The 18156-nt window shown below is 42.3% G+C and overlaps 1 protein-coding gene across 39 annotated transcripts in view; it reads left to right on the top strand.

Annotated features, from left to right (window-relative positions):
* The window catches only part of ATXN1 (ataxin 1), a 344115-nt gene that overhangs the window by 143830 nt on the left and 182129 nt on the right, over positions 1-18156 (top strand). For 27 of the 39 annotated variants that reach the window (XM_064423954.1, XM_064423939.1, XM_064423786.1 and 24 more), the window contains one exon: positions 7077-7175. The exons of 11 other annotated variants lie outside the window; for them this stretch is intronic. The gene's annotated coding sequence lies outside the window, so the exon portion shown is untranslated. Of the gene's footprint in view, positions 1-7076; positions 7176-16267; positions 16466-18156 lie in introns of those variants that run through there. One more of the 39 variants, XM_064423870.1, reaches the window with a different exon arrangement.

The following is an 18156-nucleotide window of genomic DNA, read 5'->3' as shown; positions in this document are numbered from 1 at the left end:
GCGGGTAGTATAGGTTGCACCGGTTTGATTATTATTGATTGAATAATTTTAGCTGTTTAGCTATATAGCTATATGCAAACTAGTTAAAGGCATTTTATTTTTTGGGACAGGAAGGAAAAGTTTGTCAGCCTCCCTTCTGAAAGTGTTTTAGTAGCTGTGACCACTTTTTCCCTTCAAAAATATATCTTGTGCTTTCAGACTCTCTCATTTTCAGATGTGATTAATGGTAATTTTTATCTTTAGAATGCAAATGGGATTTTTAGCATACTTTTGCACTGTATAATGCTTCTTTCTGCACAAACTGCTTACCAGACAAATTAAAAAGACAGGTATGTATTTTAAACCAAACCAACCCAAAGCAAAGTATACTTTACCTTCTGAAGTGTTTATATACTTGTAGGTACTGCAACATATTTATGTGGAAGTGGCATCGTTCTGCTTTGCCAAGTGTAAGCAGCTCCCTTTAGCTGTGTGTTGCCACCGTAGGCAGGAGGAAATCTTCGGCAAGTTCACTGGAATACTGGCAAAGCCTTTGTGTCTCATCGTGGGTAACCTACGTGGGAACAACCCCTCAGAGGTACCTTCTGCAGGGGGCTGTTGCCTGTTGGGGAGTCACAGATCCCTGGCAGTTGTTGGTATTCCTGTAAAAAGGGTGTAACAGCAGCACTTGTATGAAGAAATGCAAATCCCCTGCTGCCGTGTACAAAGCAGGCAGACTCCTGACCCGGCGGTGATGCCAGTGGCATTTCAGCCTGCCCCGTGAGTTGTTAAACTCGTTAGGCACAATCTCATTTCCACCAAGGAGACCTGGGCTAAGATAGCAATGCATTGGAGATCTTACTCTCCAGGGTTGTGCAGTTTGTGAGGTGATTCACAGCATGTACAGAGGGAATGGAAAATGTTATCTTGGAAGCATTCCTGTGTTATTTTGAAGGCATTTTGCTCAGGCACAAATGCTGGTGATTGTATGGGAGCCTCTAGAGCTACAGAGTGGAAGGTGAACCTCCTATACCTTAGGTTAGGCTGTAACTAGTAAATGACATTTTATTCTGTGGCCAGCCATTCACCTGACTTTTCAGATCACTGTTCTAAATAGAAACCAAGAAAATAAAATACTTCTGAGACTTTGGCTTGTTACAATATGGGTTGCTGCAGCAGATGATTATATAGATCTATTTTACTGCCTGTTCCCCATGCCAAAATTTAGAAAAGAGTCTTAATTTTGAACTGCCCAGAAACACACCCCAAAATGGGAGTAATCATACTGAAACAAATTACTTTTTTTACATCCTGTATTTCCTCTATTTCTTCAACTGTTTCTCAGAGTATAAACTACTGCTACTGCCAGTGGTACAATAATAAGTTAAACTAACATTTTAAAAAAATTATAGTTGCTTAAAGGAACCTAGAAGTAAATCATTAAGATAACATTTATCTTCTGATTTATCTGCTTCCTTGATGTTAGTGCAAATTAATGAAATTAGGATCATACCTTTAAAGAAATAGGAACAATTAAAAAACCCCTGAACCCCAGCAATTGTATGTTTGAGCTGACCAACATAAAAATGTGACTGAAAAATTGTGGCATAAGCCTAAACATCAGCTAATTGTTATGGTGAATGAAATAATCTTCTATGGAGCTATGAGTGACCAACTTGTTATTGTGCATTGAGGCCCTATTAATCCATACATTATTGACAGAGCATATGGTAACTGTTCCAAAACATGCCATATATAACATGCTTTTTGTACTGCTGTGTAAACTGCATTCTAATGTGTAACTGGGGATATAGGTAGTCTTAAAAAAACCATTTTGCACTGTGGTATTTGCTAGCAATATGGTGTATAGCCAGGATGTATAGTAGATATTTAAATTTAGTATGCTGCAGAATTTGTGAATTTGCATGTTAAAATACTTGTCATTTCTGGAAATACCCTGAGGTGTAACTGTCCACAACCTTCCTCTTCTAAATTATTATTAAATACTTGCTTTCAAAGCCGAATCTTTAGCCATTTGGAGTATTAATTTCATAGCTAGGGATTTTATAATCTCATAGTCAGGACTGTGACCCAGAATTTTTTTTTACCATTTTTGCTGTCCTTTTGATTAATATATATGAAGTACCAAAGCCTGTGTATCTCAATGCTGTTCATTACGCTGCCTTTTGGAAAAATTGAGGAAGAGCTAGGAAGAGACACGGGCAGGAGCAGAGAGCCTCATGCAGTTCTATCCAGAGATAATTTCTCCTGGCATCACTTGGCTGAGGAGAGGTAAATTGCTCATGCCTCTGGTCAGAACTATGTAGTTACATGTGAGCCCTTGTGAGCAGGGGGTTCAAAGCTGGCATATGTCCTTCCTGGGGGGACGTTTTGGAGCCTCTGGGAGTAGATCATGGGAGTGCTGGGGCTCTTTCATCTCAAACTGTGAAAGCTAGGGCCTCACCTGCTTGTGTGCTGTTCAGAGATGGGGAACTGCCTGGGTGCAGGTGACCAGATTTTAGTTTTTCAGCCTACCCCTGCAGCAGCTGCTCCTCAAGTGTTTTTTTCTGCTGCTCTGTGCTGCTGTAGGGTTGGGTTTACCCTGAGAGCATATGCTTGTGGGTGCTCCATGGCACTGGTGCAGCTGAGGTATGGGGTCAAAAGAGGAATGATTAATGTGGGGGCTGCCTGTGAACCTGCTCACCTTCTACACACTTTCAAGAGACCTGGAAAATAAGGCAATTAATTGCTAAGCCTGGAGTTTGTTTAAATACAACTCAAATATTGCATAATGTCTATTACCTAAATTTTTCTATCCTTTTGGAATGTTGCCCCTTGGGGATAAATGGATACAGGTGTTGCACTGTGTGTGTAAAAAGGCGGGAATGTTCCTAGAGGCTGCTGCAGCCCTCGCTGGAGGTTGTGAGTGGCAGAGTGTGTGTTTGCAGTGTAATGGTGGTTTTTAGTTTGTACTCTGTGGTGGCAGTAGTGACCAGTGACTGTGGTCTGTGAACCTGTTGACTGGGAGCCTGCCTCTTCAGAGCAGGGACTCAGGAAAACAAACCTGGCTGTCAGCTGGTGCAATCATTCTATGGTGGACTTCGCTTTTATTGGGAAAACTTTGCAAATGGGAGAAGACGGAAAGCTTGGCCTTTCTTCAGGTGAAGAGAGGTCATAAAACTTATTTTTTTGGGATGCCAATTGTTTTTTAGAATACTAATTATGCAGTTTCATTTTTATGTAATTTTCCTTTTTTTTCCCCCTGTCCATTTTGAGTCAATTAGCACTTCTTTCTCTTTGACTATATGTGCAGCTGTTGATACCCAAAATTCTTTATTGATCTAGTAAAGTAGTTAAATGAGCTGACTTTGAAAGTACAATAGGATAGTTAAGTGAATCTATATAAAAATTAATGTTTAACAGAGAGCATCTTTGATAAAGTTAGCAAACATTCTGTGAGCAGTGTTATAGTTATGGCTGTTTTCAGACAACTTGAAAACCTTCTAGAGAACTCATCCTTTGGAGTAAAATGTTTTCTGCTTGTTTTAAGTTATGAAAGGGAATAAAGTGTTACTGTTGGTACATGTTGGGATCCATTCCTTTCTCATACCTTGTAGTAAAGATAAAACTCCCCTTCCTATTTTTGAGATCCTGAAACATGGAAGTGAAAAATGCCTCATTTCATTATTTAGATATAGGCAAATAATATGTCCTTTTTTTGCACTATTTTTGACTGTTCTTAAAAAATTCCACTGCACCCCTGGTAGGTGAAATGGTATGGGCCTGAAACAGGAGAAACCATTCCTAAAAGTTCAGCCTGGCTTATATCTGAGTGTGCTGCCTCTCATGCTTCATTGCAATTCCACATCAACCCACTGGTGTGATAACATGGAATGAGCTGCAGTCATCCAAACCTTTGCTTCATCTTGAGCAGTCAGGCTGGCAAGAGTGGAAAGTGTTCCTCAGAGGCAGGTTTGATGCTTAGGAAACCTGATTTAGGAGTAAATTTTTGCTCAGATGGGGACAGCCTTGCTCCTGCCCTGTGCCACTGGTGACAGAGGAGGAGCAGCAGGCCGTGCCAGGCTGGGTACTCCTGGCATGGGCCTTGCCCACACGTGGTTGCAGGGAGATGCCTGACAAGGTCTTTTGCTCAGGCAGAGCTCTTCATGCTGGGACTCATGGAACCTTGCTGGAATTCAGCTGAACAGTGTAATTAGTATCATTTTAGCTCCCAGTCAGCTGTAATAGGTATCAGGAAGCTGCTTCTCTTTGCATAACCTATTAGAAAAGCTATTTTACTTTCCTACACGTATGCCTTATATGGAAGAACAGGCAGTGTGGTGTTTTGTCAGGAGACTGCATGAACTGTATTTTCCAGTGTCACAACTGGCAACTGTGAAATCTGCATCAAAATGCTTGTCCCAAGCATCCTTGAAGCCAGCTAGGGGAAAGTACTGCTGGGTGTGCAGGGTGCTCATACCTGAGCTCGGGGCAGATGCCTACTCTGGTCCTCACTGGCGTCAAGGGAGTTAGTGGTTGAACTAGGGAAGCTGATCTGGGCAATCTTCCAGCCTGAAGGATGTGAGGCAGAAACGGATGGGAGGAACTGTAAATGATATGAGGGAAGCAGTAGGCTAGGAGAAGAAGGGTCCAATAAAATCAAGCAATAAAACACATCCATAAAACTGCAGGACCTGAAGTTTGAAACAGTAGCTCTATGCTTACATACTTGGCACAACTTTCATTTCTAATTTGTCTGCTTCCTTCAGGCTTCCTCTTGCCAGAGAGGTGGTCTGTATGCTCACTGTCTGCAGCTGGAGAGTCCCTGGTCTGCTCATGCCGGTGGTGATAGAGGACCACAGGGAGATAAGAGTTTTTGCTGTAGCAGTCATTGCTCTTGGGTGGGTGTGCTTGGCTGGTTTTCCAGATCATAGACTTCAGGCAGTAAGGCATTAGAAATATTATAGTCTATTAAATGTACTGTGGAGCGTTTGGCTGCACTAACTGCTGCTTTTAATAGAGCTCAGATCTGACATTTTTGGGACTGAGAGGGTTTGGATGTAAACTTTGTTAAATTGGTTTTGAAAAAGGAAGTTCTTTCATGCTTTGAAGGGAAAAAAATATGAAGACAGAACTGCAAGTCTCTTCCTTAAATCAAAGTTTTCTGCCTGAAACGGGAACAGCTCAGCAGAACAGTTTAAGTAAACATGGCCATAACTGCTTATCTGAGCTATTGGCATCCCCTCTTCTTACTGTGTTACTTTTTTGTGGTATCCTGGCGTCTCTCAGTCACTGATGTGTTTGTTCCCACAGCACCTCCTTTGCAGGCATATACTTTTGTGTCCAGTTGATAGCTGCCACCAAGATTGGAGGCTTTATCTAAAGACCTTGCTCCAGGAATTTTCTACACCTATGGAGATGAGATTTTGGAACTGGTGTCTGAACAGTCCTTCCTGCTTCCAGCTCTGAATTTCTCTCTGTCTCTGATGTGGCTTCTTTATTTATTAAGCAGGGGAAACAACAGAGGCAACTGTTTCTGAGTCATCCCAAGTCAGTGTTCAGCCCAGGACAGGATGAAATCTAGGCCAGTGACAGCTGGTGTACAGTTGTAGCCTATGTGGGGGGTCAGTATAAACACTGGGAGATTTGCTGGAAATCACGTTATGTATGTGAGAGTGCAAGGAATTAGGTACCATACTCTAAAGCTGCTGCCTGAGTGTGGGATCATGATTCTTCCCTTGGGTAGGAAAAATGCACCATATTGCGAGAATTACTTATTGATACCTTATTACAGCTTGGGTGGGTTTTCCCTGTGTGTGTTAAAATAATGTAGACCCACAGGAGGTCTTTTATCTAGGAGGCATTGCCACATGCAAGTAACTTTTGTCTTCCACTGTATCATTACTTGAAGCTTCATTATTAAAATTAATTCTTAAGTTAATTCTTTGCTCTTAAGACCAGCCTCTAAAGATACAAATTTGTTTTTATTTGTACATGAACAACAAGAAGAATGTTTTAGTTATAAAATGTAGGATTGTAATTTATTTGATAGGTCTAGTAAAGTAAGAAATTCAGTAATGTTTTATAGAGCACTTCTGTGTGTTCTATAACATCTTCAAAGTAATGGAAGAATAAGAAATGAGAAGTGAGAGATGATTTGTGTTTTTTCATGGGAATGAATGTGTCTACATTTTTGAGGCTCTAATATAAGTTCTTCCTCATTTTGGTTATGCTACAAGGAATAAAATCAATTATAAGAAGAAAAAGAAGACTGTGCCTCTTGCTTAGTTTTGTTGTGATTCTGACAACAGTGCATCAGGTCATGGGAAGTGATCTCAGCCATATTTTTAGTTACAGTTTGAAAAATTATGTTTTGTCATGAAATAGTGCCCAGAGTTTTAAAGCCAGTACACATGCAGATGTAAGTTTATTGCACTGTCAATGCCAGTCTAGTATATAAAGAGCTTCACAACTGTTTGGATCTGCTCTTCTTTCATAATGGGTTGCAACTTGTTTACTAATGCTTGAAAGCATGTACACATCAAATAAATCTCTGGTATTTGGGCCATAGTGTACCAGCATTATGCAAAGGGAAGATTAACCACACTCAGTATTAAGCTACGATCCACTTCACTCCTGATTCCTCACCATAGTAAATCAACCAAACCATCAAAGAACAGACTTAGTGGAAGGGTTCCTCAGACAACAGATTTATTTCCATGTTTATTTTTATTATTGTTAAGAAAAGGGAAATCAGCAGAGCAAATCTGCCTGGGGGCCCAGGGCATTATAAATTAATCAAAAGACATGAAGTGAACTTTTGGGTGTGGAAAACCAGCACCAGATGCAAATGCTACATAGCTGCATCATATGGTGTGTACGGTGTTGCTGCAACAACAGCTCAGAGCAACAGCTGAGAGGCAACACGCCTGCTTTGACTGCTGCTGCTCTCAATAGATAGCCTTTAGCCAGCAATATATTGGCAAATCTGACACAGAGTGAATTTGCAACATTGACTCAAAAGACTTTCCTAACCTGAAGCATCTTTAATGCATATAATTTTAGCTCTTTCCTGTTTTTACTCTGCTCTCTTTCAGTGAAAAGGTCAAGAAAAGCAGTAGCTCAGTGGCTGAATTTTTCTGAAGTGCTTTACAGCAGGGAAAGTGGGGAAACCTCTTAAAGTGGTGTCTTATTCAGTAAGTTAAACCTTTTTTTCTTCAGTTAATTAATTAATTGATTTTCTTTTAATGTTTTTAATTCTTTGTATCAGCATAATTACAGTCACAAGCTGTCCCCAGGCAGGTGTGAAACTCCTCATCCCCACCTTGGCTTTCCCCCTCCCCCAGAAGTAGTCTTTGCCCAATGAAACCTGTCAGCTCACTTTGGCAGATACAGAAGTGTGCAGCTGACTCAGACCCTACACGAGGTGACTGTCCCTGTGCCCCAGCTGGGGCTGGTCGCTGCATTCCTGTTCGGAGATGTGCCCTATCGAGTGCGCGCCTTTCTTCAGCACTTGCCCTGCAGTGCCCTGCCTTTGTCTTTGTACATCCAGCTGCAGTAATGAGAGGTTTTCCAGAGAACAAAATGGGAACTTTTTGGGTTTTTCCTTACAGCAATAGTGTAGGTATATTTGATGTTGCTACCACTATCAGTATAAGAAATAAAAGAGAGGGGACTGTATTAATTTTACAGTAACAGATAGGGAGGCACTCAGGAGGATTTTCTTTAATGTAACTAGAGGTTCAGTTAGTGCTGCCGCCTTACGTTGATTCCAATAGAAGGTCAGAGATGTAAAAAGGGGTAGTGCTGAATATTCAAATTTAATTTGTAGCATCAATTTAGGATGGCTTATAAGTTTAACTAACCTTAAGGCTGCTAAGTACTTCCAGTTGAGGCCAGAAGGAATTTCAGTTGGTCAGCAGTTCCTGTGATTTGGCCTGATACTACTTACTGTCATTTTCTTGCACACTTGATATTTCTGCATTTTTTTGAAGGTATGAGTTTCTTTGCTCACATCACTTTATGCCTCATTTGCTAACTCTTCTGTTCTGGAAAATTGGCAAGATGACAGCATGCAACTCCCTCATCCTTTTGTGGTAGGGCTAATCCTCAGGTTTCTTTCTGATGTGTCTCCAGAAATATGTATTCAGCTGAGGCTGAATGCTGATTTGATTTGTAATACTAAAATGTGAACAGTGCAGATCACTTTCTGTCTCTTAAAAAAAATCACAGTAGAGGTGTATATAAACAGTTTTAGAGTTTTAAACTCAGTCACATAAAATATGTTTCTAACATACAGATGTACTTTGGCACATGCCAGAGTACTTTGCTGAATCTGGATGTTTGCTTTGTAAACTTGGAACTTTGCAATTAACAATTAGATGACCGATCACTTAACAGATTATGGTATTTTACTGCTCTGAATTGTGCTTTGGCATGACAGACAGATTTTTATTTTGATTTCAGATTATATGACTTGTTTTTACTTTTTTTTTTTGCTTACCATATGATTTAATTAAAGTTTTGTTGCAGTGACTGACAGTTGCTTTATTTGATACCTGTTTATAGACATTGATTCATTACTTTTTCAGTGTACTGATATTTGTCAGAAGAGAATGGTATTATTTCTTTTGTCAATGAAAATGAGGCTATAAATTACTGTAATTTTGGGATATATTTCTGGTATGAGCAAACAGTATTCCCCTGGTGAGTTTTCTGCTGTGGAAAACTAGGTTATGCATAATATATTTTAGAAAAGACCTGTATTCCTCTGAAGAGGAATGGCATTGTGCAACTCCTAGAAACAGAGAAGAATTGAAACGTTTGTACAGTCTTATTCAAAGTATGGAAGCATCTGCAGTGTTGTTCCTCCTTGTTCACAGGGGAGACTGCTGGAAATTACTGATTCTGGGTTCTGGTTGTGATAAATAATTTTTTTTTAACTCCTCTTTTGTAGGACAGGGGGTGAAGGGTTCAGCTTTGAGCACCTTGGTGCAGTCACCTGCCGGGTTCTTCCCAGAGCCACCCTGCGCCTGCCACTGGTGCAGGTGTGTTGGGTCCCAAGGTGATGATACCCCAGTCACCAAAGATCAAACAAAAGTCACACAGATGTGTCACAGAGATGTGTGACTTTGTATTTTACTGACAAGTACAAAAGGATTTTGCAAAATTACAACGCGAGTAAGCTGTGGGAGTAGGGAGGATATGATGTATTCTTCCCTGCTAAAATCATTGTGTTAACACTCTTGGCACCATCGCTGAACTCCACAGTAACTGGTGGTGTACATTTTAAAAACGCACCGAGCAGCACACACTGTTTAATTCCGCGTTCTGTTACGCAACAGAGCGCGATTGCCTCAGTGAAGCACATCTGCATTGCGAGAGTAAACTCTCCTGGGAAGCAAGTGCATCTTCCACAGAAGTAGGAGTGAGGCGTGGGCTGGGCATTGCTATTTTGGCAAGCAGAGGGAGCCAGTGTTGGAAAGCTGCCTCACCTTTCACTTTCCATGGAACTTACCCTTTCTCCCTGTTTCAGGCACCAGCCACTGCCACTTGCTTCTCTTAGTGGTGGCATGGGGATGGGGATGTTTTCAGTGGTTGATTAAAAGCATTTATCAGGGTTTTGGGAACCATGGTCTTTGCTATCTGTCAGGTTTGTTTGTGATCCTTGAGCAGAATAGGCTGTTAGGGAGCAGTAAAGAATGCACTTTAGAAAAACATCTGGAAGAGCTAAGAAAACATTTTGGTTTTACTAAAATAAGCCAAAGAAAACCACACCTGTGTGATAGTATCTTCTGTAACTGCTAAGTCGGCAGCACTTGATGGAAGGCACAAAATTCCTCTAACTTTTATACTGTGTTTCAGTTTGCTTCTTCCAAGTCTCTCTTTTACTGGAAGCAAAGTGAAGCTCCTGCTGTTTCATTTCTGCTGAAGTTCTTCCTGTCATCCTAAGCTTGGTTATCAACCCTCGTTTTTCTCCTATCAGCATGCATTACATTTTTATGGCAGTGTTTAGCAAAGACTTTCCAACAGTGCCTATGACAGTGTAATTGGACCCCTCTGTCTGACTGAAATTGCTCCCTCTTTAATGGGGGGCTCTGGCTGCTTTCTAACACAGCTTTCTTTGAGGCAAGCTGGATGTCTAGTTAGCTGGTCTGTAATGTGGGTGCACAGCATTTCACCAGGCATTAGTCAAAGTAGTTATTCATGGTTTGCTGTTAAACTGCGAGACTGGAGTGAGTGAGATTCCCTAGGGGTCTGTCCTGGCTTTGGTAATACTCACTGTTTTCATTATTGAAATGATGGATGGAGCAGAGAGAGCAGTTGTTAATTTTACATAGGAAAAAAAGCGTGAAGGGGGCCTGCAAGCTCCTTGGAAGGCAGGATTAGAGTTTTGAGCTGCCCTGGGTAACAGGAGAAATAGTCTGGGAAAAAACCCTGAAAAACAGCCAGGATACAAACATAGAAGTGCTGTAGAGAGATAGAAATGTCCAGTTGCATGAGACAGAATGGGGCTGACTCAGTAGTGGTTCTGCAGAAGAAGGTCTGTCAGCTGGTGTTGGTCTGTGTTGGAGTAGCAGTTTGGCCTGGTTTGGTTGAAGAGGGTGGTAAAAAAATCACAGCTGGCTCCCAGACCAGCAGTGAAAACCAGCCTGACATGTCCTTCTCTCCTTTCCCCTGGCACCTGCACTGCCAGTGCTCTGCTGAGTGGGCAGCTTTTATTTTGATCCCCTGTCTGCTTCAGTTCTGAACGTAGAGCTGGTGACCATGCCTGTAGGGAAGTGTCCCAGCTCAAATCCTCCCAGGCCTGGTCCACATGCGCAGGACAGCTCATCTGAGAGGGAAAAGGGTTGCAGACCTGAGACTGTAGGTGTCATACAGTCATACGAGGAACAAGGGTTCCACATCCCCACCTGTGCTCCTCAAAAAAGCACTGTTTTAGGGTGTGTAAAGAAAAGGCATGAAATAACTCCTCCACTCCATTCAGTGTTTGAAATGGCTTAACATCTAGTTTGGGGCACAACACAGTCAAGAGCCAGCTGGGTGGTGTCCAGGGAGAAGGCAGGAAAAATGATGAAAGATTTGGAAAGCATGACCTGGGAAAAAAGATGAAAGAATGGGGATTGTTTAGTCTACAGGGGACAAGGCCAGTAACAGACATGATAGTAGTGTTCAAGTATGTGGAAGGTTCCTGCGAGGAGGAGGGGAATAAACTGTACTGCCTGACTGCTTGGGGTTAGGTCTAAAAGAAATGGGCTCAATATGAAGGTGGCAAGACTTAGGTAAACATTTAAGAAAGCTTTGAAATTATAAGGATATTTTGGTCCTGTAGTTATTTGCCTTTGAGGAAGCTGTGGAAGCATCATCACTGGAGTTTTTTATAAAACAGACAAACCTCCTACGGGAATATTTTGGGTATTGCTTTGGGAAAGGAGGTGGAATTCATGCTTCTGAAGGTCGTTTCCCAGGAAATAATGAAGAAATCTTATTTATTTATTTATTTATTTTATTATGTGAACTTAGGCAATTAGGTAATCTAATAACCCAGCAAATAACTCAAGAGATAGTGGCAATTCATTATTGCAACACACAGTGGTAAATAGACAGCTGATTTATGCACAAAACCCAGTGATTATGATATCCTTCTGCTATCTGTTCTAGTTTAAAAAAAATCTGAGCAAGCTAATTTTACTGGAGCATTTCAAAAGACTGTTCCTGTAAATATCTTACTCTATACAGAAATAGAGGAAGCGATGTTACTTGACTTTGCTTATTGAAGTATTGTGCAAACACTATCAGTACCTGTTATTGATTGTACATAGCATGGCCATAGTAAAGCCAGCAGTACTTTATGAGGCACAGGAGCTAAACTGGAGCAAGATGTTGTGTTTTCAGTCTTGATGTCTGTGCACTTATGTGCTTCTCTTATGTGGAGTAGGGAGCAGGCTGAGAAGAACTAAGCTTTAATTACCTCATTGCTATCTATACACGAGTTACTCTCTGTTGTCTTGTTTCATTAAGTGCCTTGAGAAATGCCTTGTGGTGTCCCTATGAATAATTTCCTCCCTTTTGTCTTCACTGGAGGATTCCTTCTATGACTTTGAAAGTTCCTGCAGGTTCCCTGATGTCTTTAAGCTCCATTTCTGCTATAGGACAAAAATGTACTTTTCTTTTTGAAACAGTTTCCCCTGTTCTTGTCCCTGTGCATGACAGGGAAGAGGAGGTCTCATGTGGTGCTATGATGCATGAGAACAAGCTGGGCAATGGAGTTGCTACAGGACACCCTTAGGAGAGTTTCCAGAGTTGGGAGGGCCAGTTTGCATCCATGTGAGAGCAGCTAGGCTCCTTGTGTCCTGCTCAGTGCAGCCTCTGGTTTGACAGTTCTGAGGGATGTTCTGTGACCCTCATCCTGGGCCTAGGAGCAGTGGCAGAGGATGGTGCAGAGTCACCATGTGCCCAGCATGGATTTAGCAAGGCTTATCATAATCCTGGCAGTATCCACACTAACCCTGGGCAGTCAGACATCACTGTGCATTCGTGTCCCTGGCCCTGCAGCTCTGGCCTCACAGTGCTGTGCCTATGCCAAGAGACCTGCTGCTGAGCCACTCCTGGTGCTCCTGCACCTGGAAGAGTTGCCCTGAGCACTCAAAAATTGCTGCTCATTACCTCTTTGCAAGAGCTTCCTCTTCCTAGTCTGCTGCTATGCAGGTCTGTGTCCTGATTGAGTGTGATAACAAAATGAGGACACGTATTCACACGTGCACATATGTGCATGTATTTTAGTCTCTTGCCTTTTTAAATATGGAATAGCAGTGTGCACTTGTCTCTGTCCCAGTGTATCTGCTTTGCATCAGAAAACTAATGTTCTTTATGATCTTGAGTGTCCCATCTCATAAGAAAAAAATCAGCACTGCTCTTCCTGTGGAGGTTCTTCGGGGGATTTAAACTCCCGATATCAATTGTGACTGAAATCAGTAATCAGAAGAAGTTTACAGAAATCACCAGCTTCTAAATCTTGCTTTGCATTTACTCTTTAGTTATAGTCCTTAAACAAGAGAATACTTTCAGTACTTGAAATAATATCTTATATCTTTTTTTAAAACTTTTACTGCATTGTATTTCTACAGATGATCTAGCACTAATCTGCTCCAACAGAGATTTCTGTGGGCCTTTAATTTTTCTTTTTTTTTTTTTTAAATCAGTGTTGTGCTTTCTGTTCACTGTTGACTAGATTAGATTTTTTCATGTGACTTGTATCAGGCTATATTCACATTAAAATAAACGTTCAGCAAAAACGCCCAAAAAGGAGATTCTGAAACATTTCTGTCATGCAACTAAATGCTTCCTTAAAATAGGAGCTGAAAAATTGGAGGGGAGAAGAGAAAAAAAAATTCAGCTTGTTTTGCATTAAAATTAAGTAATTTTTTAAAGTAACTGTTAATTCTAGTTATTAAGTCAAATTTGGTTTTTTGGTCACAGTATCTTAGATAAGAGTTTTGGGAATCATCTTGAACTCTTGCATATCACTTTTGTTAAGAAATTATTTTAACTCCCATTTCCTTACATCTACAACTTCCAGTTTCTTTGTTTTGTTTGAACCAGCTATATAACTCAGCCTGCTAAATGCAGTGACATGACATACCTTCTCCAGTCTGGCAGAAGACTCTGCTCCTGCAAGCTGTCTGGCAGGCCTGGTTTAAGAAGTGTAGTCATTAACTGATAGCAGTTTTGAGGTTTGATTTTCTTTGTGACTTCAGCAGGAAACAACCTTCTCTAAATGTTGCTCAAACAGGAACCCTGAATTTGAGCAGTTTCAATATATACTACATTTGAATGTAATATACATTGTCATAACCTAGTTTAGAATATGTCTTAATTTACATACATAAGTGCATGAGAAAGAAATCACTTATATATATTAGTCTGCATGCAGAAGGTGGTGATGCATCTCCACTGTGCCCAGAGGGGGAGAAGAGGGTTGTGTAGCAGACTTAGGAGAAGAACAGAGCTTGAGGCTTTGCTGTTGTGTTCCCAGTCACATTCTTGGATCTTGCAAAAGTAACTCTGTCTTTCGGATTCATCCAGCTGTAAATGAGGAACTGAGACTGAAGACTGTTGAGAGATTTTAGGAATAAAGTTAGTAATTTTGTTTTCTGATACACTACATAATCGCTTCCAGGAAAAGGCAGTGATGGCTGTTGGTCCCACGGGTGGCAGCAAGCTCAAGGCACGTATGGATCAAGTGTGATAACAGTGATCACTTGTGGAGTCTGGCAGTTTTCTTCTTGGAGAACTTTGCAAACATGAGCTGGAAGGAAAGATACTGGAAAAACTAATTTTTTTTCTCTAGAAATAAAGAAAAGCCAGTTCTTGGAAACTGGGGGAGGAATCAATGATGTGGTGCTGAGGTAAATCTTCAAAGATGGGCATGGGTGGAGTATTGGGTGATTGCCCAATGGTGATTGCCCTCTTCCATCTCCCTTGGCCATGACTCTGGCTGCGCACTCTTCCCAGCCTTGCTCCTGGTCAGAGTTCAGGCATGAGAAGAAGTTGCTGCTCCTGGCATGTACAGTGCTGGTTAACTCTTAGCATCATAAGCTTTGTGCTCCCTCACTTGTACCTTTCCCTTCTCCTCTCCTAGCTTGATGCCCATCCTCAGCTGCCTCTGATGCAGGGTGTCACCCTTGCCTAACTGTGTCTTGGAGCTCAGCATAGAGGGATGAGTGCATCTGATGGGTCCTTTTGAAAGGCGATGCTCAGAAGTGTGTGTATTGACAGGGCCTGTGGCTGGGAGATGAGGAACCTTTTTGCAGAACTATCAGTCATGGTTTGTCATCCATTTGTCACTGTTTAGCAGTTTCTGCACTGGTGGCCTGAGAGCCCTGTGGTGGGATTTATGTAAGTGCAGCACTGTCTCCGCGCTGAGGTCAAGGGAGTCCTCACTGAGTCTGCATCTGAGCTCTGATCACAGTTTGTCACTAATTGTGTTCAGGTCAGTTGACACTGTATGTCCACATGCAAATTGCAGAGTGATTTCAGGAATCAGCTGCAGAAGAAATAGAGGCACTTGCATCATGAGTTCAAAGAAAATCAGCAAAGTGAAACCCAGCAGTAAAATGAGCATGAGGGTGTTTCTGCATGGCCAAAACCCTTCAAGGGGTAATGGAAAGATTAGACTGGGGGAAAAATTCTGTATCAGCTTCCATGAATCCTGTGCATTTATCTTTTGGGGCTCTTTGTGTTTGGTTGTTGTTGTGGATGCTATAATCAGGAGTATGTTTGTTTGTAGACTTACAAGGGGAAGGCCACACGGCAGTTTGTGGTTGCAGACTGATTCACTGGCTGCTGCAGCCTGCGAATGGTGGGCAGGGCAAGGTGGATTCCAGGAGCACAGACACTTAACTGCAGGCAGCTGATGGGGACCTTCTGTGAGTGAGTAACAAAAGGAGTTCCACCGCATGCAGGCCAGAAAATATCAGCTAACGAAGTCTCTAAGATAAGATTTAAACTGACAGGAAATGAAAACTAACTTTACTGTTTTTCATACAGGCTGACCACCCTCCCCCTTCACTAATGTTCCTGATGACCGTAGGGGAGCAGTTCCTCTACCTACTTCTTGGAATGTACACACTTGGGTTAGAAAAGTGCATGACCAAAGTAAAGAGCCAGGTTCTGCTGTCTGTGGGGCTGCAGTGAGCCTTGGCTCTCAGTCCAGCTTTATTTTAGACAAACTCTTGCGGTCGTTATCTCCAAAAAAGCTGCATTTGAAAGCAAGGACTTGTGTAAAGAAGGAAAGTACAACACTTTCCTGTCTCTCTCTCTGCCTGTAATCTGTTACAACAGATCTGTTGCTGTGCAGAGTGTGTTAGGCTCAGCAACTGCTCTTCCTCAGCATACCTGTCAAATTTTGAAATCTATAAATAAGGATGTTTGGAGCAGGGGGAATAGACACACCTTCTAGCTCCATTGAAATGTTTGGGCGTAACATGCTTATTTTGGCAGGACAGATTGGGAAAAACAAACTCTATCTCTTCTATATATATTGCTAAAATATAGGGACTATCCCAAATAAAACAGCTGGTGTGTCTATGTGGCTAAAGCAGATTTCCTTAGATTTATGCTAGTCATGCTATGAGCTGCACTAAAAGAAAATTAAACAAGTCATTTTTCGTCCCCTTCAGCTGCAGACCTTTGCCAAAGTTTGTTTCTTAGAAATTAGATGAACCTGATGAAGCAGGATCTTGTATCTAAAAATAGAGGATTTTACTTTCCATTTTGCCCCTTACAGGCAGGGTATAATTTTACCTCATTCAAGAAGTGAGATGAAAGGTGATTTGAGCTTTGCCTTATGTCTCCATCCTCATTTGAGCTTGTGACAGAGGACCTTCATCTTTCCTGACCAGATTCAGAAGTGGAGGGATCCTGACAGTGAGGAACCACCATTGCAGGTTGTCTAAGTGGTCAGGGCAGCATTTGCATTTTGCAGGTAATGTGGCCTTGCATATGACTGTATGGCTTCTGCTACCCAAGAACATGGGGCTAAATATTCTGCTCTTGCAGCAAAACAGGGCATGCAAAAAAAGCTGGAGCTTTAAACCTGAGTTTTGCAAAGCCACCTGAGCTGCAGGTCCACTGGAGTGTAGCTCTGCAAGCAGCCCCAGCTGCCCTTTCGGCTTCTTGAGACACGTACGAGCTGTCCGGCTGCAGCTGCCTCCGGGCTCTGCAGGTGCTTGCAGGGGAGCCAGAACGGGGCCGGGGGGGATACTGCAGCCGCCTGCCCTTGGCACCCGCCAGGAAAGCCAAGTCTGACTAGCAGGAAGGGAAAAGCTGGCTGGCGGCCAGGTTGAATGCCATGATCCCAGCGACAGCTTCCTTCCCCCACTCTCTTCCTCCCCACCCCGCCGCTGGAGTGGTTTGGAGGGTGGTGTCCCAGGCTCTCGTCGGGGTGTGTGAGTGTTGGGGCGGTGCTGTTGCTTTGCTTTCTCTGCTGTTTTTTGCGTGTGTCTGTCGGCAGCTGTTTGCCTGCTGCTTTTCTAACCATGCGTGGCGTTCTTTGATTCACAGGATCGCAAGCGTACGAGCCAGCGTGTGGCAGCTTGGCACGACTGTTTCATTAGAGCAAAGAAGGCCTGTGTCCTGCAGGGTTGTTTTAGTAAAGACATGTCCCATCTGCTGCTTCTTATCACCCTTTTTATCTGTGCTGCTGACTCATGCAGTGTGGTCTGCTCAGCTCTCCATCGCAGTCACATCACACTTTGAGTTACCTTTACTATGACTCATGTTTGCTTTTTCACTTGGCAAGTGTTAAGCTAAAAACAACCCAGTCTTGTCCCTCTCTTGTATGCTGTGTCCTTTTTCTACTCTGTACCTCCAAGTCTTTTCTCTCCATCATAACCTTTTCCTTCCCCTCAAGTAAAATATTTGTACGTAAGTTTTAAGCTGTGTACTTTCGTCTTTCAGAGGATCTCTGTACTGTGCACCTCAGGCTAGTGAGATTGCCAGTCTGTGCTAAAGTATGGTAGTTCCTCTAAGTTGCCGTCACAGATACGTTTGGTGGAGAATATTTTTGTTTCCTCTGTTTAAACACATCTGTGTTTATTAGTTTTGGTGTGAAATTTTGCATTGGGGCTGTGTGTGCATCTTTGTGTTTTGATATGTAGGACACGCACACTGATCCAAAACCCCTTGACTTCAAATTTTGTGTGCACTTTCAAGCCTGTGTGTTGAGCTAATGAGATCATAGCTTGAAACCACTTGTGCTGAGGTTTCTCTCGCTTCTTTTGGCCTATACTTTCAGAGCCAGCTTGAAGACCAAGGTGTGTATCCTGTGTGGGCATCGATAACTCGTTTCACCAAGCTTGAAATCCCCACTTAAGGTGCTAGTGCATTGTTTCCAGGCTAAAGAGAGTGCCTGAGGAGTGCTACTGAAGGCTTGGTATTTCCTTGCTTCAGTTGAGGGGAATTTTGCAAGTGATTTCTTTGTGGACAGATTTGTGTGCATTTGGCCCTTTTTAGTGCTGAAATCCTGAATCTTTTTCAAAGGAGAGCCTGCTGCGTGTTTCACTGAGGACAGATGACTGGCAGAGGTTGCTGTACAGTTTAACTGATGCTGAGTTCTGTATCTTACTGTACGGAGTCCTTGGTCATGCCAAACTTCTGCCAAAACTGGCAGTCTAG

The sequence above is a fragment of the Passer domesticus genome, chromosome 1 (assembly GCF_036417665.1).
Source record: "Passer domesticus isolate bPasDom1 chromosome 1, bPasDom1.hap1, whole genome shotgun sequence".
In the NCBI taxonomy this organism is placed as follows: domain Eukaryota; kingdom Metazoa; phylum Chordata; class Aves; order Passeriformes; family Passeridae; genus Passer; species Passer domesticus.
Note: the sequence above shows the minus strand (reverse complement) of the source record. Positions and strands in the feature narration are given on the sequence as shown.